The sequence below is a fragment of the Rutidosis leptorrhynchoides genome, chromosome 3, assembly GCF_046630445.1.
Source record: "Rutidosis leptorrhynchoides isolate AG116_Rl617_1_P2 chromosome 3, CSIRO_AGI_Rlap_v1, whole genome shotgun sequence".
Taxonomy (NCBI): domain Eukaryota; kingdom Viridiplantae; phylum Streptophyta; class Magnoliopsida; order Asterales; family Asteraceae; genus Rutidosis; species Rutidosis leptorrhynchoides.
In genome coordinates, this window is record NC_092335.1 from 209,858,591 (window position 1) to 209,885,939 (window position 27,349).

Below are 27,349 nucleotides of genomic sequence, written 5' to 3' on the forward strand. Positions count from 1 at the left end.
GGAAGTAAGACTTGGCCACTGGTCGATTCACGAACCTATAACAAATGTGTACATATATATCAAAGTATGATCGAAATATATTCACAACATTTTTTATTACGTTTTTATGATTTAAGTTTGTTAAGTTAGCAGTCCTCGTTAGTAACCTACAACTAGTTGTCCACAGTTAGATGTACAGAAATAAATCAATATATATTATCTTGAATCAATCCACGACCCAGTGTATACACGTCTCAGGCTTGATCACAACTCAAAGTATATATATTTTTGGAATCAACCTCAACCCTGTATAGCTAACTCAAACATTACTGCATATAGAGTGTCTATGGTTGTTCCAAATAATATATATAGATGGGTCGATATGATATGTCAAAACATTGTATACGTGTCTATGGTATCCCAAGATTACATAATATGTATAATACAATATAAATTAGTTAGGATATGTTTAGTCTAGATTTGTTACAAAGTTTTCGTAGCTAAAACTAGCAAGTTTATCCAATTTTGTTTTACCCGTCATTTCTTCGTTTCAAATCCGTTTTGAGTGATTCAAGTTGCTATGGTTTCATAATGACCTAAAATTTATGAAACTAAACAGAACAAATATAAGTTTATAGTCGGAAATACAGGTTACAAGTCATTTTTTAAATAGGTAGTCATTTCCGTCGAAAAAACGACATCTTGATGACCATTTTGAAAAACATACTTCCACTTTGTGTTTAACCATGATTTTCGAATATAGTATCATGTTCATATGTAATATCATTTTTCCAGAAAACAAACTTCCAATTCAAAGATTAAGATACTTTTTATTTTTTTAACCCAAAACAGCCCCCGATTTCACTACGACGGCGTATATCCGGTTTTACGGTGTTCTTCGTGTTTCCAGGTTTTAAATCATTAAGTTAGCATATCATATAGATATAGAACATGTGTTTAGTTGATTTTAAAAGTCAAGTTAGAAGGATTAACTTTATTTACGAACAAGTTTAGAATTAACTAAACTATGTTCTAGCGATTACAAGTTTAAATCTTCGAATAAGATAGCTTTATATGTATGAATCGAATGATGTTATGAACATAATTACTACCTTAAGTTTAGTAGGTAAACCTACTGGAAGTGACAAGAAATGATCTAGCTTCAAATAATTCTTGGATGGCTTGAAAGTTCTTGAAGTAGAATCATGACACGAAAACAAGTTTAAGTAAGATTTCTGCTCGAATTAAGATTGTTATAGTTATAGAAATTGAATCAAAGTTTGAATATGAGTATTACCTTGAATTAGAGAGATAACCTACTGTAAGTAACAAAGCTTTCTTGATCTTGGATGATTACTTGGAATGGATTAGAAAGCTTGGAAGTAATCTTGCAAACTTGAAAGTGTTCTTGGTTTTATGAAACTAGAACTTATAGAATATATGAAGAACACTTAGAACTTGAAGATAGAACTTGAGAGAGATCAATTAGATGAAGAAAATTAAAGAATGAAAGTGTTTGTAGGTGTTTTTGGTCGTTGATATATGGATTAGATATAAAGGATGTGTAAGTTTGTTTTCATGTAAATAATTCATGAATGATTTATAATATTTTTTATAATTTTGTGAGATATTTCATGCTAGTTGCCAAATGATGGTTCCCACATTTTAATGACTCACATAGGCTGCTAAGGAGCTGATCATTGAAGTGTATATACCAATAGTATATACATCTAGAAGCTGTGTATTGTACGAGTACGAATACGGGTGCATACGAGTAGAATTGTTGATGAAAATGAATGAGGATGTAATTGTAAGCATTTTTGTTAAGTAGAAGTACTTTGATATGTGTCTTGAAGTCTTTCAAAAGTGTACTAATACATCTAAATACACTACATGTATATACATTTTAACTGAGTCGTTAAGTCATCGTTAGTCGTTACATGTAAGTGTTGTTTTGAAACCTTAAAGTTAACGATCTTGTTAAATGTAATTAATTCATTGTTATTATACTTAAATGAGATGTTAAATTGTTATTTTAACATGATAACATGGTGTATGAATATATCTTAACATCATATATATATGTTAAAATACTATTACAACGATAATCGTTACGTATATATATTGTTTCGAAATTCTTAAGTTAGTAGTCTTGTTTTACATATGAAGTTCATTGTTAATATACTTAATGATATATATAATTATCATTTTATCATGTTAAATATAGTGTAACAATATCTTAATATGATACATATGTATTTAGTAAGACGTTGTTATAACGATAATCGTTATATATATCGTTTCGAGTTTCTTAACTTAGTAGTCTCATTTTTATGTATATAACTCATTGTTAATATACCTAGTGATATACTTACTTATCATAATATCATGTTAACTGTATATATATATATATATATATATATATATATATATATATATATATATATATATATATATATATATATATATATATATATATATATATATATATATATATATATATATATCATATAGTTTTTACAAGTTTTAACATTCGTGAATCGCCGGTCAACTTGGGTGGTCAATTGTCTACATGACACTCATTTCAAATAATCAAGTCTTAACAAGTTTGATTGCTTAACATGTTGGAAACATTTAATCATGTAAATATCAATTTCATTTAATATATATAAACATGGAAAAGCTCGGGTCACTACAAGAAGGTTCAGTGATTAGACAACTGAACACCTTCTCCTTTGCTGGTAATCGGTGAGTGGGACTAACTGGAGTATATAATATAGAGTAGCATGTTATATTATGATTGCCATGCTTGTTAGATATACTTGCTACTACGGTTAGTTAGTATATTGTGATGATTGCATGTTAGTTGATGCTTGTCTGATGGAGCCCAGTTGTAAGATCCTGTTTTCTTTTGGTTTGGACGCCGTCCAAAAATCTGGGATGCCGTCCCATTATGAAGGCCTGGACGCCATCCAGAAATCTGGACGCCGTCCAGATGATCTGTCGAGCCAGATTTGGGTTTTTAAATATTTTAGATGGGTAAATTGGTAATTTCACTTGGTGGACTAATTAAAGGCCCTAGATCAGTTTGGTTGAGCCTCATTACTCTATTTCTAACCACCAAACTTCATCCACTTAAATCCTAGTGAGAGATTGTGATCCAAGTGTGAGAAAGCTCAAATCGGAGAAGAAGAAGCGTGTTTCGGGTTTTAGCTCGAGCATTAAAGTTGTTCATCTCCTCGTTAGCTTCGTTTTGATTGTGGTGGTAAGCCCTAAACTTGATTACCTTAGTTTAATGTGTTTAAGGGTTAGGGTTTGGGTTAGTGTTGCACATAAAACCCATTTGTGAGTAATTTGGGGGTTTTGGGTAAGTTTGGGTCATGAAGACCCAAATGGTGACTAACCTAGGGTTTTGAATGGGTAAATGGTGTAAATGGGTCTTAAAGACCTAAGTAAATACTAATACACTTATAGTTAATGTTAGTGGGTGTGATTTAGGTTGTGGGTGACCCAAATGGGTGTGTTGACCTAGAAATGGGTCAAATGGGTCTTTGATGACCTAGGTTGTCTTGCATGTATGAAAACGAGTTAACTTTGTGGTTAAAAGTGTGTTAATACCTTAATTGGCTAAAGTTAGGGTTTTTGGTGAAGTTAACCCATTATTAGGGTCAAAGGTGCAAAATGGGTCGGGATTGCACTTAGGGTCAAAAGACTCTAGATTGTTAAGTGAGTTGCTTTACCGACTTGAGTTGTGAATTGATTATGTGCTAAAATGTAATAGGTACGTTACATTGACGTTGCAAGTTCGGTTATCTTACACGAAGACTTTAAGCTAATGTTGTTTGCTAATGTTGTTTGCTAGCATGTTTGCGGTTATTGAGACGATAAGCTAATGTTGTTTTCTAGCATGTTTACGGTTGTGTAAGTGTATGCAAGTAGGTATAATTATATATGTATTCGTATAATTATTGCATTCACTAAGCTTTGCTTACCCTCTCGTTGTTTACTTTTTTATAGGCTCGGGCATTGACAAGGGTAAGAGCGTTCAATTGGATTAGTGATCTCCCGCTTGTTTTGTTAGGGGATGCTTTTGGGTGTTAGCTTTTGGAGTTCGACCGAGATTGGGTAGTTTAACCCCAAACACCATGCTCTAGTGTCGTTTGGAACTTAAACTTATATTTGGTCGAAACTTTTATTTTAGAACGAAACTCGTAAAATGGGCGATGTGGACCCGTTGATGTAAAACTTGATTTGATGATGAAAATCTCTTAGTTTCACTTATATTGACTTGTGGTAAAAAGGTTTTCATTTGAAAGTGTCGGGAAGCAGGTTTTCCGCTCGTGTGAGTTGGACCCGTGATCAGTAGCTGGAAGGCCATTGGGACGCCGTCCCAATTGCTTGGACGCCATCCCAGTTGTTTGAGCTAGATGCCATCCCAAACTCTGAACGCCGTCCCACCCTTCTGAGCTGGACGCCGTCCAGGATTCTGGGCGCCGTCCAGATGCACTGCCTTAAAATTTTTATTTTGGTACGCGTTTTTGGGTTATGAAGTCGGGTTGTTACAAGTGGTATCAGAGCATGGTCTAAGGGATTTAGGCGACTTGAGATAGGTGCCTAGACTTAGACTTTATTGTGTGAGCGCCTTATGCGGGACTTGTAGGACTTTGGGTCTAACCGGGAATTGTTAGTGCTTTGGTTTATGAGAATTAACCTTGTGCTAATTGTTTGGTGTTGTGTTTAGCAATCATCAAGCAAGACGGACGTTGTACTAGCAAGTGAATGCGACGTGCTCGCGTAACAACGAGTAGCTACCGTTGTTACGGGTGCAAATCGTGTTAAACAAGCAATGTACGACGATTGTTGAGCGAGATGGAGTAGTGTGGCATATATGTATATACACATGTAATTGTCCTTTCGTTTTTGTGGTTTAACCTATTTCGTTTTATAGAATGAAGACGAGAAACGGTCCCGATCATGATAACGGAAGTACAAGCGAGGACGCCGAGTTCTCAACCAAGGTTGAGGCCATCTTTAAGAAGTTAAAATCAGATTTTCTTGCGGACGTTCGAAAGGTCTTCCAAGATTCGGTTGATGAGCAAATAACCGATCTAATTAATGAACGAAAAGAGGCCCTTGACGCTAGGAATATCTACCCTCGCGGTGAAGGAGGTGAAGGAAGGCGGGACTTCCACTACAAGAACTTCAAGGATGCTCAACCCCCGATGTTTAATGGGGTGCGGGATCCTTTAAAAAGTACATGTTGGATCTCCGATATTGAGGGAGCTTTCCGTACCTCGGAATGTCCTCCCGAGAAGAAGGCGAGGTATGGCTCTAGCATGCTACGAGAAGAGGCTAAGTTATGGTGGGATGATAAAATCAACTTGTATGGTGAGGAACAATGTATGGGCTTGACGTGGGAAGAGTTTAAGAAGGAGTTTTTCAAGGAATACCTAACTTCTTCCGATCTCGATAGAATCCGGGACGAGTTGCACCATTTGCAACAAGGCTCAATGGACTTATTTACTCTTAAGTCTACATTCTTGGCAAAGACTCGTTTTTGCCTGGAATATGTTGGTGATGATCATAAGCTCATGAAGGATTTCTACCGTACTTTGAATGATGAGTACAAGGGGAAGATTAGTCGGGGTATGGCTAAGTCTTTTGATGAATTGTTCGAGTTGGCTCGGGGTTTTGAGCCGGAGGTTCCAAGAAAGAGTGATTTCATGTTTTCCAAAAGAAAATTTGAAGGTTTTAGTTACTCTAACGCCTCAAGCAAGAAGAGCAAGAGCAAGAGGGGGGCCGAAAGTGTCAATAGTGCAAAGAAGGGCACTACCGGCGGGTTTTCTTATACGTGCTACAATTGTGGGCAACCAGGTCATATGGCTCGTGAGTGTCCGAAACCACGTTCCAGAAACAAAGTCACTTGTTTTAATTGCGGCAAAGAAGGGCATAAGAAGCCGGAGTGTCCCGACTTGCGAAACGATAATGTGAAACGGTTAGAGAAGGCGGCGGGTAGGGCTAGGGGTCGCAACTATTTGATGACCAATGATGAAGCCAAACAATCGCACGAAGTTGTCTCAGGTACTTACATGGTTAATTCTAATCCGGCAAGGATTCTTTTCGATAGCAGTGCAAATTTGTCGTTTGTGTCTCCTAAATTTGTGCCTAAACTTAATAGACCGTTAGCTAAGTTAAGTCGTCCGATAGAAGTCGAGATAGCGGACGGCAAGACGGTGCTAGTGGTTGATGTGTGTGAAAATTGTGATGTTGTTTTTGGTGCCGAAACCTTTAAAATTGATCTTATTCCAATGACCTTGGGCGACTTTGATATTGTCGTTGGTATGGATTGGCTCGATCATTATAGAGCCGATATTGCATGCCATGATAAGTTTATTCGTGTAAAGACCCTAAGTGGGGGAGAGTTAATTATTCATGGTGATAAGCGAAGGAGACCGGTGCCGATATGCACTTTTGCACGGGCACGTCGTTTTGTTGCTACCGGTGGCATGGCTTTCCTTGCTCATGTTGTTGATACTCGCAATGAGCCACCACCTATTCGTGAAATTCCGGTTGTTAGTGAATTCGAAGACGTTTTTCCGGACGAATTACCGGGTGTTCCGGCGAAAAGACAAGTTGAATTTCGCATCGAGTTGGTTCCGGGGGCTACCCTCATTGCTAAATCTCCTTATCGTTTAGCTCCAACGGAGATGCAAGAGTTGTTAAATCAAATTCAAGAATTGCTCGAGAAGGGTTTTATTCGACCGAGTGCTTCACCGTGGGGCGCTCCGGTGTTATTTGTGAAGAAGAAAGATGGTAGTATGCGTATGTGCATTGATTACCGTGAGTTGAATAAAGTGACGATCAAGAATCGTTATCCATTACCTAGGATTGAAGATTTATTTGATCAACTTCAAGGTGCAACGTATTTCTCTAAGATCGACCTACGGTCCGGCTATCACCAAATGCGGGTCCGTGAGGAAGACATAGAGAAAACGGCTTTTCGAACGCGTTACGGGCATTATGAGTTTGTAGTTATGCCCTTTGGTCTTACGAATGCACCGGCGGCATTCATGGATCTTATGAACCGGGTGTGCCAACCTATGTTGGACAAGTCGGTAATAGTGTTCATTGACGACATACTAGTCTACTCGAAAAGTATGAACGAACATGAACATCATTTGCTTGAAGTATTGAAGACGCTATGAAAGGAGAAGTTGTATGCAAAGTTCTCCAAATGTGAATTTTGGCTAAGGGAAGTTCAATTCCTTGGTCATATTGTGAACGAAAACGGTATTCAAGTAGATCCGGGGAAGATCGAAACGGTGAAGAGTTGGGGACGACCGACTACGCCTACGGAAATCCGAAGTTTTCTCGGATTGGCCGGTTATTATCTTCGGTTTATCCAAGATTTTTCTAAGATCGCTTCTTCGTTGACGAAATTGACAAGGAAGAACGCGAGGTTTGGTTGGGAGAACGAGCAAGAAATTGCTTTTCAATTGTTAAAAGAGAAGTTGTGTCAAGCTCCGGTGTTAGTGTTACCGGAAGGTGTTGAAGACATGGTGGTTTATTGTGATGCTTCCTTAAATGGTCTCGGGTATGTTCTAATGCAAAGAGGTAAAGTCATCGCTTATGCCTCTCGACAATTAAAGGAACATGAAACGAGGTATCCGACTCATGATCTTGAGTTGGCGGCGGTAGTGCATGCGTTGAAAATTTGGCGCCATTACTTGTATGGTGTCAAGTGTACGATTTATTCGGATCATAAGAGTTTGAAACATCTCTTTAATCAACGAGATTTGAATTATCGCCAACGTAGGTGGATGGATGTGGTGAAAGACTACGATTGTGAAATACTTTATCATCCGGGTAAGGCGAATGTGGTCGCGGATGCGTTGAGTCGAAAGAGTCAACATCCGGCGATAAAAGTGGGGTCGTTATGTTTGATTATTACCAACGATTCTCTAGAAAAGCTTGGTGAGATTCAAATAGAGGCTTATGTTCACAACAAGCATACGGAGCGAATCGTGGGCCAATCGGAGTTTATTACTATGGGTCCGCGTGGTTTGTTGTCTTTCCAAGGAAGGTTGTGGGTGCCTAAGATGGGTGATTACCGACGAGTGCTACTTGATGAAGCACATAAGTCAAAATACTCCATTCATCCGGGCGCGACGAAAATGTATCATGACTTGAAGAAAGATTATTGGTGGCCGGGCATGAAACGTGATGTTGTGAAGTATGTTGAGCAATGTGTCACGTGTTTACAAATAAAATCCGAACACCAAAAGCTGTATGGTAAGTTGCAACCGTTAGAAATCCCGAAATGGAAATGGGAGCACATTACCATGGATTTCATTACAAAGTTACCTAAAACGGCGAGAACCCAATTCGATTCGATTTGGGTTATAGTTGACCGATTGACAAAGAGCGCTTTGTTTCTTCCCATTAAAGAAGCGATATCGTCGGAGACTTTGGCTAAGTTGTTTATCAAGGAAGTGGTCTCGCGACATGGGGTTCCTATATCTATTATTTCGGATCGAGATACCCGTTTTACATCTCGGTTTTGGGAAAAGTTTCAAGAAGATATGGGCACGCAATTGAAGTTGAGCACGGCGTATCATCCTCAAACGGACGGTCAAACCGAACGTACGAATCAAACTTTGGAAGATATGTTACGGGCGTGCATCATTGACTTTGGTGGTAGTTGGGATGAGCATTTGCCTTTGGTGGAATTCTCGTACAATAATAGTTATCATACTAGTATCGGGATGCCACCTTACGAAATGCTTTATGGGCGTAGGTGTCGAACTCCCGTTTGTTGGGGAGAAGTGGGTCAAAGAGAGATCGGGAGTACCGATTTGGTTTTAGAGACCAATAGCAAGATCGATTTGATTCGGGAACATTTGAAGAAGGCTCAAGATAGGCAAAAGTTGTATGCCGATAGACGTAGGCGATTGATTGAGTTCCAAGAAGGCGATGTGGTGATGCTTAAGGTTTCGCCATGGAATGGTATTATTCGATTTCGAAAACGGGGAAAGTTAGCTCCTCAGTTTATTGGGCTGTTCAAGGTTTCAGCTCGTGTTGGTGAAGTTGCATATCGATTGGAATTACCTGAAGAGCTTGCGGGGATCCATAATACATTTCATGTTTCCCACCTCCGTAAGTGTCTTGCGGATGATTCCTCATGGATGCCTTTAGACGAGATCGAGCTAAACAACAAGTTAGAATATGTCGAGGAACCGATTGCTATCCTTGACGAGAAGGTGAAAATGTTGAGGAATAAAGAGGTGAGAACTTTCAAGGTTCAATGGCGGCGAAGTAAAGGTTCCGAGTTTACTTGGGAGCCCGAAGAGTTCGTCTTGGTTTATCTTCCTGCTTGTCATGCGGCGTGGATTGCGAGGTCGCAATCCGGTTCAAGTGGGGGAGAGTTGTAAGATCTTGTTTTATTTTGGTTTGGACGCCGTCCAAAAATCTGGGACGCCGTCCCATTATGAAGGCCTGGACGCCGTCCAGAAATCTGGACGCCGTCCAGATGATCTGTCGAGCCAGATTTGGGTTTTTAAATATTTTAGATGGGTAAATTGGTAATTTCACTTGGTGGACGAATTAAAGGCCCTAGATCAGTTTGGTTGAGCCTCATTACTCCATTTCTAACCACCAAACTTCATCCACTTAAATCCTAGTGAGAGAGTGTGATCCAAGTGTGAGAAAGCTCAAATCGGAGAAGAAGAAGCGTGTTTTGGGTTTTAGCTCGAGCATTAAAGTTGTTCATCTCCTCGTTAGCTTCGTTTTGATTGTGGTGGTAAGCCCTAAACTTGATTACCTTAGTTTAATGTGTTTAAGGGTTAGGGTTTGGGTTAGTGTTGCACATAAAACCCATTTGTGAGTAATTTGGGGTTTTTGGGCAAGTTTGGGTCATGAAGACCCAAATGGTGACTAACCTAGGGTTTTGAATGGGTAAATGGTGTAAATGGGTCTTAAAGACCTAAGTAAACACTAATACACTTATAGTTAATGTTAGTGGGTGTGATTTGGGTTGTGGGTGACCCAAATGGGTGTCAACATATATATAACTTTATATATATATATATATATATATATATAACTATATATATATATGTTGACCTAGAAATGGGTCAAATGGGTCTTTGATGATCTAGGTTGTCTTGCATGTATGAAAACGAGTTAACTTTGTGGTTAAAAGTGTGTTAATACCTTAATTGGCTAAAGTTAGGGTTTTTGGTGAAGTTAACCCATTATTAGGGTCAAAGGTGCAAAATGGGTCGGGATTGCACTTAGGGTCAAAAGACTCTAGATTGTTAAGTGAGTTGCTTGACCGACTTGAGTTGTGAATTGATTATGTGCTAAAATGTAATAGGTACGTTACATTGACGTTGCAAGTTCGGTTATCTTACACGAAGACTTTGAGGTGAGTGGAATAATTATATGCGTATGTATATAATGTATCTATTTGTTGTAGCGTGAAAGGTGTAGTGTCGAGGTGTTAAGACACCACGTTTCACGTGAAGAGTGTAGCATCGAGGTGTTAAGATGCCACTCGGGTGTAGCATCGAGGTGTTAAGATGCCACCTAGGAGTGTAGTGTCGAGGTGTTAAGACACCACTCCGTAAAATAATGAGTGTTGCATCGAGGTGTTAAGATGCCACTCGGGGTGATGTGCTGAGGTGTTAAGGTGCCACCCTAGGGGTTAGTGGTGCGAGGTGCTAAGTGCCCTAACGGATGTTATGAACACCGATGGCGTTTTCGCGAGCGCCGTTCCCTTGTACTATTGGTTAACCATGGTTATTTGTGTTGTAAGCATATTATATTATTCGAGTTATATTTATATGCGGATGTTTTGCTAGCTTGGGGGTATTTGTGAATTATAGCTTGTTATTGCGACGATAAGCTAATGTTGTTTGCTAGCATGTTTGCGGTTGTGTAAGTGTATGCAAGTAGATATAATTATATATGTATTCGTATAATTATTGCATTCACTAAGCTTTGCTTACCCTCTCGTTGTTTACTTTTTTTATAGGCTCGGGCGTTGACAAGGGTAAGAGCGTTCAATTGGATTAGTGATCTCCCGCTTGTTTTGTTAGGGGATGCTTTTGGGTGTTAGCTTTTGGAGTTCGACCGAGATTGGGTAGTTTAACCCCAAACACCATGCTCTAGTGTCGTTTGGAACTTAAACTTATATTTGGTCGAAACTTTTATTTTAGAACGAAACTCGTAAAATGGGCGATGTGGACCCGTTGATGTAAAACTTGATTTGATGATGAAAATCTCTTAGTTTCACTTATATTGACTTGTGGTAAAAAGGTTTTCGTTTGAAAGTGTCGGGAAGCGGGTTTTCCGCTCGTGTGAGTTGGACCCGTGATCAGTAGTTGGAAGGCCATTGGGACTCCGTCCCAATTGCTTGGACGCCGTCCCAGTTGTTTGAGCTGGACGCCGTCCCAAACTCTGGACGCCGTCCCACCCTTCTGAGCTGGACGCCGTCCAGGATTCTGGACGTCGTCCAGATGCACTGCCTTAAATTTTTTTTTTTGGTACGCGTTTTTGGGTTATGAAGTCGGGTTGTTACACCAGTGCGTCCCTATTGTGTGGTAGCCTCGGAAGGAGAGATCAACCTGCGAGTTGGGTTCCTCATGTGGTAGCCTAAAAAATCGTGGTGTATATATATGTGAATGACGCGTCTGTCGCGTGTGGATTATATATATACAACAAGATGGTGGAGGAACTTCTGGTAAGCCCCAGTCTGATCAACTGGTGGTTAATGGTTTGACCGAGCTGCCAGAGTCTCTGTAGACGGCACTTGGTTGATGTTTATGTGTTAGACTATGTGACATGATTAGTATGACGGTTCCTGTATACTACTGCATGTAGTTAGTTGTACTCACTAAGCTTCGTGCTAATTCCCCTCCATCTCCTCCCTGCAGGTTGTTAGCTTTGTAGATTTTGCTTTGGGGAGAAGACGGGCATGTTAATGTTATGTTTGACAGGAGTCAACTCTAATGTGGTCTTATTTTGTTCAAACGACGTTCTTTTGCAAACCTAATGTAATTATGTCTTTTCCGGTTAACATGTATTTTGTTGAAATGACACGTGACACTGGTTGTACTGTATTAACAATGGATAAAGTTTATTTTGTAATTAATTAATAAATGTTTCCGCCACGTATAAAAAAAAATTTAGCGGTGTCACACCAATTGATAATCCATGGATATTATTCTTGTTTTGCATTCGTCTAATACATGAGTGAAAATATTTTCTATTCCCGTCCCCTTATAGAATCCATTTCACCTTCGCTTTCTGTTTCAACATACTTTTCATCTCCATTTATTTAGTTAACCACTCTTTTCTCGAGTCAATCCAGGAAGCTATTTCGGAAGAAGATAATATTCGAGCATCAACAACTTTTACCATTCAAAAGTTGCTTTTTGAAGCTTCAATAGCTCAACCCCTAGTTAGGTATGTTTTACCCGGCTCCAAAACCCGATTCTTCTTTAACCTTTTTTTTTTATTCCTAAACACAATCAAATATATTCCCTTCTCAAATGGTATAGATATCTCGAATGATTTTATCAAATTCCTTATAATTGTACAATGCATTAAAAACTTTGAAGGGCTTGGGCCCCAAGTCACAAAAAGTGCTACGAGTTATTAATGAAAATTTTGAGTGTATTTAATCATATGTATCTTGTGCCCCTAGGTTGTTTACAACCCGTGTGTTGGAGAGTTCCATGTGCTGGCATAAGACCACTATCACGCCATTAGCGCGACATGCTGGGTTTTTTTTTTTTTTGGCGAGCATAATGCCTTCACGGAGTCATTTATTGGCATTATGAATATCTTATTAATTTTTTTTAACCTTTTTCATCACTTTATTAAACAACTTCTATTCATATATTGACATACCACCCAACACACTCTCCCAACACCTTCCCCAATACTTCACTTCTTTCCACCATTTTTGCCACGTCACTGTCATCACCTCAAAAAATTTCGATCACGTCATCATATTAATGCCACCACTAAAATAGTTTTAAGGCACAAGATAGTCAAAACTTGAATTTAATAGGTTCGAGCTCTTTTTTGCATTTCCAAACTGTTTATGCGTTGCATAAAATTAAATAATTAAAACTTTACAATTCTCATCGAACTTGTTTTTGCGATCAATGCCTGGCCAACCTTCACCTCCATTACCTCTATGGCGAATGCAATTGTTAAGGTTTAAGGTTGTGGGTCCAAAGACCTACTTACTTTTAAAATCCTTTTTCACAAATTTAACTTTTTTTGCTCCGTTGGTCCTTAAGTTATATACGAAATTGTAATCTGAGTCTCTCAAGATTTTAATTGAATTTTCGAGTCCTTTTAACTACAGTATTTGGCAATTCGCGTCCCTCCGTCTACCTACCATCTAAATTGGCTGTTAAGTGCCGTCACGTGATTAACACGTGATGGGCATTTCCGTCTTATTATTTCATTTCAGTCTTTTTTGCTCTGTTGGTCCCTCGTTTATCAAATGTTTAGCTACGGTGATCCCTCAAGTCATTAAAAACGAGGGACCACTGGTGCAAAAAATATTTTTATTTATTTATTTTTAATTTATAATAATATTATAATTATATTTACTTATAATATAATTATATTTACTTTTCTTTAATTTAATATACTCCGTGTTCGTTTTATTTATCTACTTTATAAATATGTAAATTTAAATTTAAAAACAAGATAAACAAAATTGGAACGACCAATTACTGGACCAAATTGGGGTTCGTAAAACTTGAAACTTGGTGCAAAAAGAGTGGTATTTTGCGTATCTGGTATTTTGGGTTGATCTCAAGTTTTCATGATTTTATTTATGATTTGATTATATCGTTCAAGGTTGATAATTATTGTTTGAGTTTGTTTTTTTTATTTGGTTTACACGGGAGGTTTAAATGATAAAGATGACTAGACGAGTATCAACGGCGACGGTTGTTCAACAGCCACAACCACTCGCCGAATTTCAACAGAGGTTTCAAATCGAGGTAAACTTTCCTTTTGTATTTGATTCCGTTTTTGTAACATCCCGCATTTTTCCGTTAAATTATTTTAACGCCCGTCTTTTTCTTTTTAAATAATACCCTTCGTATCTAGATTCGTATCCTTTGTTAAGTAACATTTTAAATATTCTCGTTATCGGAATTTAATATCTCCCGTACTCCCGTGAAAATTTAAAATAATCCGTTCGGTTAATTCCCGCACCCGATTCATAGTTGAGGGACCAAACTTGCCAAGGGTTCAAACCTTTGACTAGGTCAAAGGGTCAAACCCTTTCCACCCTTTCATTATCACCTCCTCCATTTTTTTTACTTCCTCCATTTTCTCTCTAACTCCAAACACAAAGATTCATCATCCATTTATGATCTAGCGGGTGTTTTGCAAAACAAATTACATATTTGAGCTCCTTACAACTTCCTCTTCGTTTTGGTACCAACTTCATCTCATTTGGGTAACATTTCTAAAACACTAGATTTCTTTAAATTCGTGTTCTTGACTTATAAAGTTGTTAATTAGCGTCTATGGCTCATTGTGATGTCGTGTATGTAATTTGTATGCTCGATTCGTTGTTTTTGGTGTAACTAGTTCAATATGAAAATTACTTGCTAAATCCTTGATTTTGGATGACCAAATGTTGTTAGATTGTTAAAGTGCATGTTTTAAAAGTGTTACTAGTATCATTAGCTTCGTTTTGATGTATAGGTTGATTAAGGAAACTCCAAGAACATGATTAGTGATTTTGTGAATTTGGGTTAGGGTTTGATAGAAGTAAATTGAATTTTTGATGCATTAAATGCTTGTTAATGTTACTTGTAAGTGTTAGGTTGTGTTGTATGCTTAATTACCTTCGAAACGGCATATCGTTCATGTAATTTGGTTGCCAAATCATTAAATTGCAATTTTGACTTGTATGCATTGATTATGGAACATTAATTGAGGTTTTTGGTTGTTTTAAGTGCAAGTTTGATTGATGATATGTGTTTAGTTGCATTCCTCGTCAAAATACCTTTCCAACGATATATGATAGGCGTTATAAGTGTTTGCGGGTCAAGAGTTGTGTAAGAATTGGTTTTGGCTCGTGCATAGTTTGAAAGACAGAAAAATAGCTGAACCACAGGTCGCGCGGCGCGCACCCTACCCCGCGCGGCGCGCCAAATGGCCTGGACAGATTCTGACCTCCATGTCCCTTTTAACGTGAAATGTTTGACTAGCTACCGACCTCCGATTCACATGAAACTTGTTTTAATATACTTGTATATGAATAATTAGCATGGAAAATTTGTCCGGGACCCGACCCGAACATGTTGACTTTTTCGTTGACTTTGACCCGACCAAGTTTGACTTTTTGTCAAACTTAACCAATTAATTATGCAATCTTCCTAACATGCTTTTATACTTGTATCTTGCATGAAACTTGACAATTTGCTTCACATGCTATATTAATCGAGTCGTATTGAGCCATAGGACTAATTGAACATCTTTGACCCTTCGTGACTATCGTTATTGATACAACCTACTTGTTTAGGTCGAGATTAGCTTTGTCTTTGCACGCGTTTACTCGTTGAAGTACTTTATTAACTCTTGCGCTCAAGGTGAGATCATAGTCCCACCTTTTCAACAACTTTTATACTTTTAAATCGTGGGCTGAGAAAACATATACTTTGTTACATCTTGTACTACTTACTTTCATGTTTTGAACACAAGTGTGAAAACAAACATTCCACGTGCGAGTTAGAACAAAAATGCCTCAATTCGATTATCATTAGTTACACTTGCAGGGTGTAAGCGAGAACTTATATTGTGTGGCCATACGGGTTTAACAAACCCTCATTCGGACGGTTCGCTACCGTTATGCGGATGAAATATATTTTTGTGTTTTAGTGTGGGTTCTAGCACTGTGTGATGGGGTAACGTTGGTTAAGTTTTGATAATTGAGTGCTCGCGTATAACAACACTTTTGGAATGCAAATGATTTGGATAATCTACGTTATGGAAATACAAAATCTTGTGGTTCAAAAACAACGTTTAATACTTACTAAACCTATGATTTCACCAACGTTTTCGTTGACAGATTTCTATGTTTTTCTCAGGTCTTGCACGATATGTGATACATGCTTCCGCTCACTATTTGATACTTGCATTGGATGTCGAGTATACATGCATTACTTGGAGCGTCTTTTGACTTTACTTTAAACCGTGTCGCCTAGATTTCAAATGTACTTATAACCTTGTAACTTAACTTTTGGTTGAACAATTCTTGTAAACTTTGAAAACAATCTTTATTTTGAAATGAGGGTGACATATTTTGGTCAAACATTGTCATAAAGACTTATGACCAGGTAATGGGACCCACGTAGTCGACGCCGTCACTTGACGATTTGTCGGGGTCGCTACAAGTGGTATCAGAGCCTTGGTTGTAGGGATTTAGAGTTCATTTGTGTCCACCCCGAGTCATAGGGTACATAGGTGAATCTAGACTACAACCGGCATATAGACTGAAGTAGGAATTACTTGACGATGACTATTTGTGCATTTATACTCGAACTCTTCTATCATATCTAACTCGTATTCGATCTTGATCTTACGTTGATAAATTTTGTTGACGCGCCACCTTGACTTTATGAGGTAATGTTAAATGCACATGAGAATCAGGGTAATATAATTTCCGGGATTATATTACGGTGATTCATATGGACATTCCGGCATTATGACATAAAGAATTTAAGGCGAGTCAAGGAAAATTTTCTCTACATCATCATTCCCTATCATGATTAGTATTATTGAGAATACTAATCAACGATATTCTTGTGTCTTGAAGGAACAATGCCTCCCCGTCGCGGGCCACGTAATGAAACTTCCGAACAAGCTTTTCAACGCATGATAGCCACCGCCATAGGTGCGGCTATGGCTAGTATCTCCTCCGACATCAATAACAACCACAACCACAACAACCATGGAGCCGGTAATTCAAACGAGGGTTGCTCCTACAAAACTTTCATGGGGTGCAAACCTCACACCTTCGATGGGACCGGAGGACCGGTTGTGCTCACCCGATGGTTTGAGCAAACAGAAGCCGTTTTTAGCATAAGCGGTTGTCGGGACCAAGACAAAGTCAAATATTCCACCCACACTTTTGCCGGTATCGCCCTCACATGGTGGAATACGTATGTGCTGTCGGTGGGTATCGATGAAGCTCACACTCTCTCATGGGCCGACTTAAAGAAAAAGATGATCACCGAATACTTCCCGCGCGAAGAGACTCGTAAGCTCGAACACGAACTAAGAACTTTAAAAGCGGTCGGGAATGACCTAAAGGCATATAATCAACGATTTTCTGAGCTATCCTTGATGTGCCCAAACCTCGTGACCCCCGAACCTCTAAGGGTTGAACTTTACATGGATGGTCTTCCCAAGAGCATCAAATAAGGAGTAATGTCATCCAAACCCAGTAATCACCAAGAGGCCCTGAATATGGCCCGTCAATTGATCGAAACGGTAGACGAGATTGAAGTGCCGGCACCTAAAGCCGAGGATGAGTCGGGTGACAACAAAAGAAAATGGGAAGCCCCCCAATCGAGTAACTACAACAACAACTTTTCCAAGGAACCTCTCACCCCCGTCGGCAAGAAAAGTTATGCCGGGACATGACCTTTTTGCAACAAATGCCACAAGCATCATTTTGGTGAATGTGGCAAGCTAATTTGCCATCGGTGCCAAGGTAGTGGTCATATTGCCAAGTATTGTGGAAGTACCGCCCCCGTCACTCAAAAGGGGCCCGACGCACCAAAGCCGAGTATTTGCTACAAATGTGGCCAATCGGGTCATTTTAGGAATGAATGCCCAAAGAATAAAGCAAAAACCAACGCGCGCCGTTGAACTTACAACATCGACACCTAGGATGCCCGAGACGATGATGGACTAGTCACGGGTACGTTTATTCACAACAAACCGTATATTTCATACTTATTCGATTCGAGTACCGTTAGACGTTTTATAACCAAGGATTTGACTCGTGCTCTTTATATTCCACCTCTTTCCCCCAGATACTACTTAGACGATTTAAGTGACCGACGGAAAATATTGTGTGCCTATAAATATTATCGGAGGATATACGTTAAGAAATTGAACTCGACACCAATAGAACTAAGGAACTCAAAACCTATTCATTAAGGAGAAATTGTTGCCCTACATTTATGTATAGATTATTGTGAACTAAGAAATTTTCGGTTGGAAACTGATACCCTCTCCCTCGCATCCATGACCTCATGATTATTTGCACGAATCCCGTATGTTCCAAATCGACCTCCGTTCCGGTTATCATCAATTGGGGGTTAAGTGAGACGATGTCTCCTAAGCCATTTCCGAACTCGCAACGTTAGTTGTAAATCTCTCTTAGTACCGTTTGATTTATTTAGGACTCCGTCCGTATTCATGAACCTCCTAAACCACGTATGCAACTTATCTAGACAAATCTGTTATCGTATTTATAGATGACATCTTAACTTATTTAAGTAAAGAAGGAAAACGAACAACATCACCATCTTACGCTCGAACTTTTGAGAAAAGAGCAACTCTATACCAAATTCTCCGAGTGAGAATTTCTGTTGAACGAAGTCCAATTTTCTAGACCATGATGTTAATGGTCAAGGCATTACAATCAATCTCGAAATCAAGCCACATGTAATCAGGAAACTCTACCAACTCGGACTTGTATTCGTAAAAAAAAAAAAAAAAAAAAAAAAAAAATTAAAAATCTTAGATCTCGTCTGTTATTACCAAAGATTCATTTCTGACTTTTCTCGTGTTACCCGACTTTTAAACTCGTTAACTCACTAAGGGAAAACTTTAAACCTCTCCGTGTTCGAACCTTGAGCGTGATTCTTCACACCAACATTTCTAGTTAAAATCGTATAGCAACAGATGGAACTCAAACATGGAAATATTTCTACATGAACGCCGAAAGGCATACTCTCTCGACTCAAAATTACCTTAACTAAAATTCGTTATTTTGCACGAAGAATTCGAATACTAAACTGTAGATCCGATCAACTTTCTCGTCATCACGTACCACACACATACCTCTGTAATTTCACCGTTACTGTCTGATATTACTGGAATTTAAGATAACACACAATCCAACGATACTTCACTCTTCTTTGACTTAACGCCCTTGTGTTTCTGATAATCGGTCAACTATTATTCAACCCCGAACTATACAACTACGTGTACTACCTCGTTTCTCTTTCAGACTTCAACTTTTGACAACTAGAGGCACGTTATGGCAACCTCGAGATGTAAACTCATCCTATTCTAAGTCCTCATTTCACTACTATCTTTACCGTTCGCATTTCCGTTTAAAGAAACTCCTTGTAACATTTCTCCATGGATAGAGAAACTCCTCATATTACATAAGTATTCGCCACGAGGGTGAATAGTCCTAACGAACATTTTTCGAACCCTAACTAACTTGTTCAAACGTATCTTAAGAGATTCTATTCCAACACGGTGTATCTTTGTCAATTATTCCGTATTGAAATACTCGTTTCACTTCTAGTTTTACAAGGAACCTTGGGAAACCGCTTAGACATGAGTACCGCGTACCACCCACAAACTGACGAACCGAGCAAACGAACGATTTACGTCTTGGAAAGACATGTCACAAACTCGTATTGTCACCTTTAGTAGATCACTCTTACAACAGTAGTTACCACTCGTGTGTTCACGCGCACTTTCCGAAACCCTATATGACCGCTAATGTCATACCCCTGTTCATTTAACCAAAGCATCAACCACCGAAATCTGAACTCCATCAAGAAACAACAATTGAAATCATTCAAATCCGAGGAGGGCTCGAGACGATCCGTAGTCGCCAAAAGAGTTATACCAAACTTAGATGAAAACCTCACAAATCCCAGTGTGTAACCGCGTAATATTGAGAAACCGCACCTTGGAAAGGTGTAATCCATTTTGGGAAATCGAGAAAGGCTATAGCCGCAATATTGAACCTTTTGAAACCTTGGGGCGTATTGGAACCGCTTCCTACCGTTTAGAACTTCCGACTCAATTAAGTTTCCGTTTACCTTACATTTCGTGTAACAAACATAGAAACGTGTCCTGCGGAACAGGAACGTGCAATTCTTCTAAATGCACCAACTATTGAAGACAAACTTCTCTTCATAGGAAAACCAGTTGAAACCGGGGATCGTAAAAACCGAACCTTAATGCAACGTAAAACCCTGACTATCTAAATTCATGAGAACCCTCAAGAACGTACTTTCACTTATTCATAGCATTGACAACGTAAAGTCTCGAGTAAGAGATATCGACTACTACTTCCAACTAAATTTCGGGACGAAATTTCTTTTGAGGTGTGGATAATGTAACATCCCGCATTTTTCCGTTAAATTATTTTAACGCCCGTCTTTTTCTTTTTAAATAATACCCTTCGTATCTAGATTCGTATCCTTTGTTAAGTAACATTTTAAATATTCTCGTTATCGGAATTTAATATCTCCCGTACTCCCGTGAAAATTTAAAATAATTCGTTCGGTTAATTCCCGCACCCGATTCATAGTTGAGGGACCAAACTTGCCAAGGGTTCAAACCTTTGACTAGGTCAAAGGGTCAAACCCTTTCCACCCTTTCATTATCACCTCCTCCATTTTTTTTACTTCCTCCATTTTCTCTCTAACTCCAAACACAAAGATTCATCATCCATTTATGATCTAGCGGGTGTTTTGCAAAACAAATTACATATTTGAGCTCCTTACAACTTCCTCTTCGTTTTGGTACCAACTTCATCTCATTTGGGTAACATTTCTAAAACACTAGATTTCTTTAAATTCGTGTTCTTGACTTATAAAGTTGTTAATTAGCGTCTATGGCTCATTGTGATGTCGTGTATGTAATTTGTATGCTCGATTCGTTGTTTTTGGTGTAACTAGTTCAATATGAAAATTACTTGCTAAATCCTTGATTTTGGATGACCAAATGTTGTTAGATTGTTAAAGTGCATGTTTTAAAAGTGTTACTAGTATCATTAGCTTCGTTTTGATGTATAGGTTGATTAAGGAAACTCCAAGAACATGATTAGTGATTTTGTGAATTTGGGTTAGGGTTTGATAGAAGTAAATTGAATTTTTGATGCATTAAATGCTTGTTAATGTTACTTGTAAGTGTTAGGTTGTGTTGTATGCTTAATTACCTTCGAAACGGCATATCGTTCATGTAATTTGGTTGCCAAATCATTAAATTGCAATTTTGACTTGTATGCATTGATTATGGAACATTAATTGAGGTTTTTGGTTGTTTTAAGTGCAAGTTTGATTGATGATATGTGTTTAGTTGCATTCCTCGTCAAAATACCTTTCCAACGATATATGATAGGCGTTATAAGTGTTTGCGGGTCAAGAGTTGTGTAAGAATTGGTTTTGGCTCGTGCATAGTTTGAAAGACAGAAAAATAGCTGAACCACAGGTCGCGCGGCGCGCACCCTACCCCGCGCGGCGCGCCAAATGGCCTGGACAGATTCTGACCTCCATGTCCCTTTTAACGTGAAATGTTTGACTAGCTACCGACCTCCGATTCACATGAAACTTGTTTTAATATACTTGTATATGAATAATTAGCATGGAAAATTTGTCCGGGACCCGACCCGAACATGTTGACTTTTTCGTTGACTTTGACCCGACCAAGTTTGACTTTTTGTCAAACTTAACCAATTAATTATGCAATCTTCCTAACATGCTTTTATACTTGTATCTTGCATGAAACTTGACAATTTGCTTCACATGCTATATTAATAGAGTCGTATTGAGCCATAGGACTAATTGAACATCTTTGACCCTTCGTGACTATCGTTATTGATACAACCTACTTGTTTAGGTCGAGATTAGCTTTGTCTTTGCACGCGTTTACTCGTTGAAGTACTTTATTAACTCTTGCGCTCAAGGTGAGATCATAGTCCCACCTTTTCAACAACTTTTATACTTTTAAATCGTGGGCTGAGAAAACATATACTTTGTTACATCTTGTACTACTTACTTTCATGTTTTGAACACAAGTGTGAAAACAAACATTCCACGTGCGAGTTAGAACAAAAATGCCTCAATTCGATTATCATTAGTTACACTTGCAGGGTGTAAGCGAGAACTTATATTGTGTGGCCATACGGGTTTAACAAACCCTCATTCGGACGGTTCGCTACCGTTATGCGGATGAAATATATTTTTGTGTTTTAGTGTGGGTTCTAGCACTGTGTGATGGGGTAACGTTGGTTAAGTTTTGATAATTGAGTGCTCGCGTATAACAACACTTTTGGAATGCAAATGATTTGGATAATCTACGTTATGGAAATACAAAATCTTGTGGTTCAAAAACAACGTTTAATACTTACTAAACCTATGATTTCACCAACGTTTTCGTTGACAGATTTCTATGTTTTTCTCAGGTCTTGCACGATATGTGATACATGCTTCCGCTCACTATTTGATACTTGCATTGGATGTCGAGTATACATGCATTACTTGGAGCGTCTTTTGACTTTACTTTAAACCGTGTCGCCTAGATTTCAAATGTACTTATAACCTTGTAACTTAACTTTTGGTTGAACAATTCTTGTAAACTTTGAAAACAATCTTTATTTTGAAATGAGGGTGACATATTTTGGTCAAACATTGTCATAAAGACTTATGACCAGGTAATGGGACCTACGTAGTCGACGCCGTCACTTGACGATTTGTCGGGGTCGCTACAGTTTTGTCCTTTCAAATTGAAGCTTTGTTCCGGGTTTTGTTTAGAGATGATGATGATGAACATTTGGTTATGTTCTGGGTTTTGTTTATGATGAATACCCATGATGATGAACATAGAGATGTTGAGGAGATGATGATGAACAAATGGGTTTCTGATCCAATTTCTTGGATCTGATCATCGAAGTGAACAAATGGGTTTCTGATCCAATTTCTTGGTTATGATTAATTTCTTTTTTCTGTTTCAACAAATGCGTTTTTGTTTTAGCACTTATTTAAATTTTAATTGATGCAATTGCTTAGATTTGGTCTTGTGAATGATATATGGATTCATGAATAATTAATTGTAAAGAAATGAGATAAAGTGTATGAAAGAAACAAATAAAAAGGTTGAAAGGGAATTTAAAAGACGAAAATTTTTTGAAATTGAAATTCGGTATTCAGATGGATATTGTAATTGAATGTAATAAAGATGAATGTAGTTAAAGGAAAATAAGATAATAAGATAACAATAAAAGAAATTATAAAAAACTTTAAATTAAATATAATATAATAATTTCTTTGCGCCAGTGATCCCACGTTTTTAATGAATTGAGGGATCACCGTAGGCCCGTAGCTAAACATTTTAAAAACGAGGGAACAACAGAGCAAAAAAAGCTGAAATGAAATAATAAGACGAAAAAGCCCATCACGTGTTAATCACGTGACGGCACGTAACGGCCAATTTAGACGGCAGGTAGACAGAGGGACGCGGACTGCCAAATTTTGCAATAAAAAGGACTCGAAAATCCAATTAAAAACTTGAGGGACTCGGATTGCAATTTCGTGTATAACTTAAGGACCAACGGAGCAAAAAGTCCACAAATTACAATAACATTGTGTTGTAGCTCATGTGATAGTGGTCTGCTTCTCTTAGCGAGAGGTCATGCGTTCGACTCCCGTGGGATGAAACATTGCTCACAATGTTGCCTCTTTACCCTTGAATTCCACCCAAGGGTGCCTTTCACATATCGCGTTGTGAGGGCAGCGGGGGAGGGGGGTTTACCGCTCATGCCCTCGGATTGGGTCGGATTTCCTCCTGGATAGCACTTGAGGGCGGGTTATGCAATTGCATAGAGATGAATGGGTGAGTGGTTAATTCCTCTGGGTGAACCCGTACTGCTGCTAAAAAAAAAAAAAAAAAAAAAAAAACCCTTCAAGCTTCAACCGACCGTTATAACCACCGGAATATTATTTTAGGTAAGTATTGATTTAGGTAATCGAGTTTGTATTTTAATTTGGTTTTTTCAAGTCCAAAAATATCTCATAAAGAAAAAAGGTTATACGGAAAGAAAAACCTGGAAGTGATAGATGGGTGTGGGGCGATAGGGAGTGGCTTTTTGGGTATGAAAATGATATGTTTCAAATGCGTTTTCGGCTTGTGATTGGTTGTTCCACGTTTTCAAGATTCCTCAGTTTATTTTCCTTGTACGGATCACACCATTTTTGGACACCTCAACTATCCCATTTTTCTATTCTTTTTTCCTAAGAGAAACCCAACAATCCGCGTATATATAGGATTGATATAATTTAAATTTACATCTAATCTAAATCAAAATTTAAATTGATTACAGACTATCAATTAAAAAAATTAAGTACACTGATCGACCGTTCTGAGCACTTGGTTTTCAGAGTTCAATTGAGATACAGTGGAACTAGGAAAACATAACTTTAGCAGCGTAATAGGTTAAAAAACAGCAATCAAAAGCTACACAATAAAAAATAAAAAATAAATAAAAATCCAAAGTCACTAGCATTTTACGAAGAACCAAAAAACCTTATTTTAAATAGCTTGTATTATTCGTTAGGGCTTAAGAGCCTTTTTTAAATATCTTATATTATTCGTTAGGGCTAAGAACTTTTTTTTCACCTCGTTCTAGGTACTTAAAATCTCGGGACCGGCCCTGTAATTTATGACCGCTTCTTTATAGTATGAGTTGTTTCATCTAAGTTTCTTCAACAATAGGTTCACGAATCGAATTTAATCGTTATGAACTAGTACCAATGTCAAGTACTAGACAACCACACATAATGATGAAAAGATGAAATTAATTAAATATTACTCTCTTCGTCACATATTAATAGTCATCGAACAAAAAATATACAGTTTAAGAAAGCTAATTATTACAATATACTTTTTTTTTATTTTACAGTTTTTTCTCTTACTTTTTACCTATTTTTTTGTCATATATGCAAAAGTTAAAAGTATAAAAGAATTTTACCTTATTATATTTAACTATTTATAAAACTGGACTATTAATTTGTAACAACTTTCTAAATAAAATAATGGACTATCAATACGAAACAGTGAGAAATTTTTTGAAAAACAAACACACATTCTATACGAATTCCACGAATATATATATTTTTGTCCACCACTGAACTTGATCTCAAAATCTCAAAATTGGTGGAGTCACCTTGATATAGCTAGACAAAAAACCTTTGATAGATTACAAGTAATAGGTGTCATACCAACTTTGTGTTGCAGCTCAAGTGATAGTAGTCTGAAACTCTTTGTTAGAGGTCGGGAGTTCGACTTCCGGGGGACTATAACATTGAATGCAAGGTTATCCTTTGACCTTAATTAAAATCCATCCAAGGTCGCCTTTCGCCCATTGCGTTACAGGCGCAGCAGGGGGGGGGGGGGACGGGGGGGGGGGGGGGGGGGGGGGGGTTACCGACCATTCCCTCGGATTGGTCCGGGTTTCCTCCCAAATCCATTAGTCAGACCAATTTTCAATTTTATTTCATAATACTAAATTAGACTTTGGTCCATATCCATTCAAGTTTTTCCACTCTTGGGTGAATTTTGTAGGTTTTGATGATGTTATAAAAGAGGCAGTGTTGAAACAAGATTACTTAGATAAGCAACACTTTAACGAAAAACTAAAGGTGATTAAAGTTGATGTTAAGCCATGGGTGGAGATTTAACAAACAAATGCTAAATCCAGGTCAGTTTTGATACACGAAAAGATGGCAGATTTTGAGCTAAAAATCGACCAACAAAGTGCCACTGTTTTGGAAATAGAAAAAAGAAAAGAGTTGATGCGAGCTATCTGTTATCGAAAAACAAGATGACTTAGATGCGATCCAAAAAGCTAAAGTAAAGTGGTGTATTGAAGGGGATGAAAACTCGAAGTTTTTTTCCACTGATTTCTTAAGCATAAAAGATAGATCCATACAATCAAACGCCTTTTGTTGAACGGGGTTTAGGTGACGGTACCGGTGATTATTAAGAATGCGTTTAAGTAATTTTATGCGGTAAAGTTTGCAAAAGATTATAATTGTGGTCAACAGGCTAATTTGACTCCGGGTAATATTCTTTCTGAGCTTGACAACAAGATCATTCAGCGGGATGTTACCGAAGAGGAGGTTAGAAGGTGGTGTGGGATTGTGGTAACGATAAGTCTCTAAGACCTTACGGATTCACTTTTATGTTTGTTAAAAAAATATCGGGGTCAGCTGAAAATGGATTTAGTGGCGTCGATTATTACTGCTCTTAACACGAGGCGTATACCTAAGGGATCATTGCCAACATTTAATACTCTAATCCTGAAGGTTTCGAATCGGACTACTATGAAGGAGTATCGCCCGATTTTGTTGATTGGGATCCAATATAAAATTATCACAAAGATTTTATTTAATAGAATGGTGACGGTGATCAATAAGGTGATAAGTAATGTTCTGTCAGGATTCGAAAAATGAAGACAAATTTTGGATGGGCTGATGAATGTTAGTGAGATGATGGGATGGTGTAAGAAGAAAAAAGAAAAAATTGATGCTTTTTAAAGTCAATTTAGAGAAGGCTTATGATACGGTTAGTTGGGAGTTTTTAGACTATATGCTCGCTATTCTCGGTTTTGGAGATATTTGGAGGGCATGGGTTCGTATGTGTGACGATCACTCCAAATCCATATGGACAATACGTCATTCATCGATTTCATTGCGAGGTATTTGACCTCTATATGATACATTTTATAAACATTGCATTCTTTTGAAAAGGCACACCATAAATGAATATTTAAATCAAAGGTTTTCGACATCTGATGATTTCTACATATAGACAATCATCGTAATATAATAGTTTACAATGATACTTTCGTTGACAATGCAGTCAAAATAAGATACATGGTGATGATTTGGTGAATGCAACGTTTCCTTGCAAAGTATGTCATTTAAGACTCCATGCACATAGCTTGTCTAACATATAAGCAAACAGCGGAAGACTTCTAGGAAACCTGAGAATAAACATGCTAACAAGTGTCAACACAAAGGTTGGTGAGTTCATAGTTTTATTGTTTCGTATAATCTGTATATAAAAGTGGATCACAAGATTTCAGTTGTTTCATCCAGAAACGTTTATCAAAAGTTTGTCAATAGATTCTACGTAACAGAGCACCCTGGTAACTAAGCTTTAACGTTATAATGATAAATACCCCATTCGTTTTAATACACGCAAACCAACGTGTCCTAACTCAAATAACACACGTCTGTTAAAAGGCTAGCGCTCTAGCTCGGACGGGGATGTCAAGCCCTAT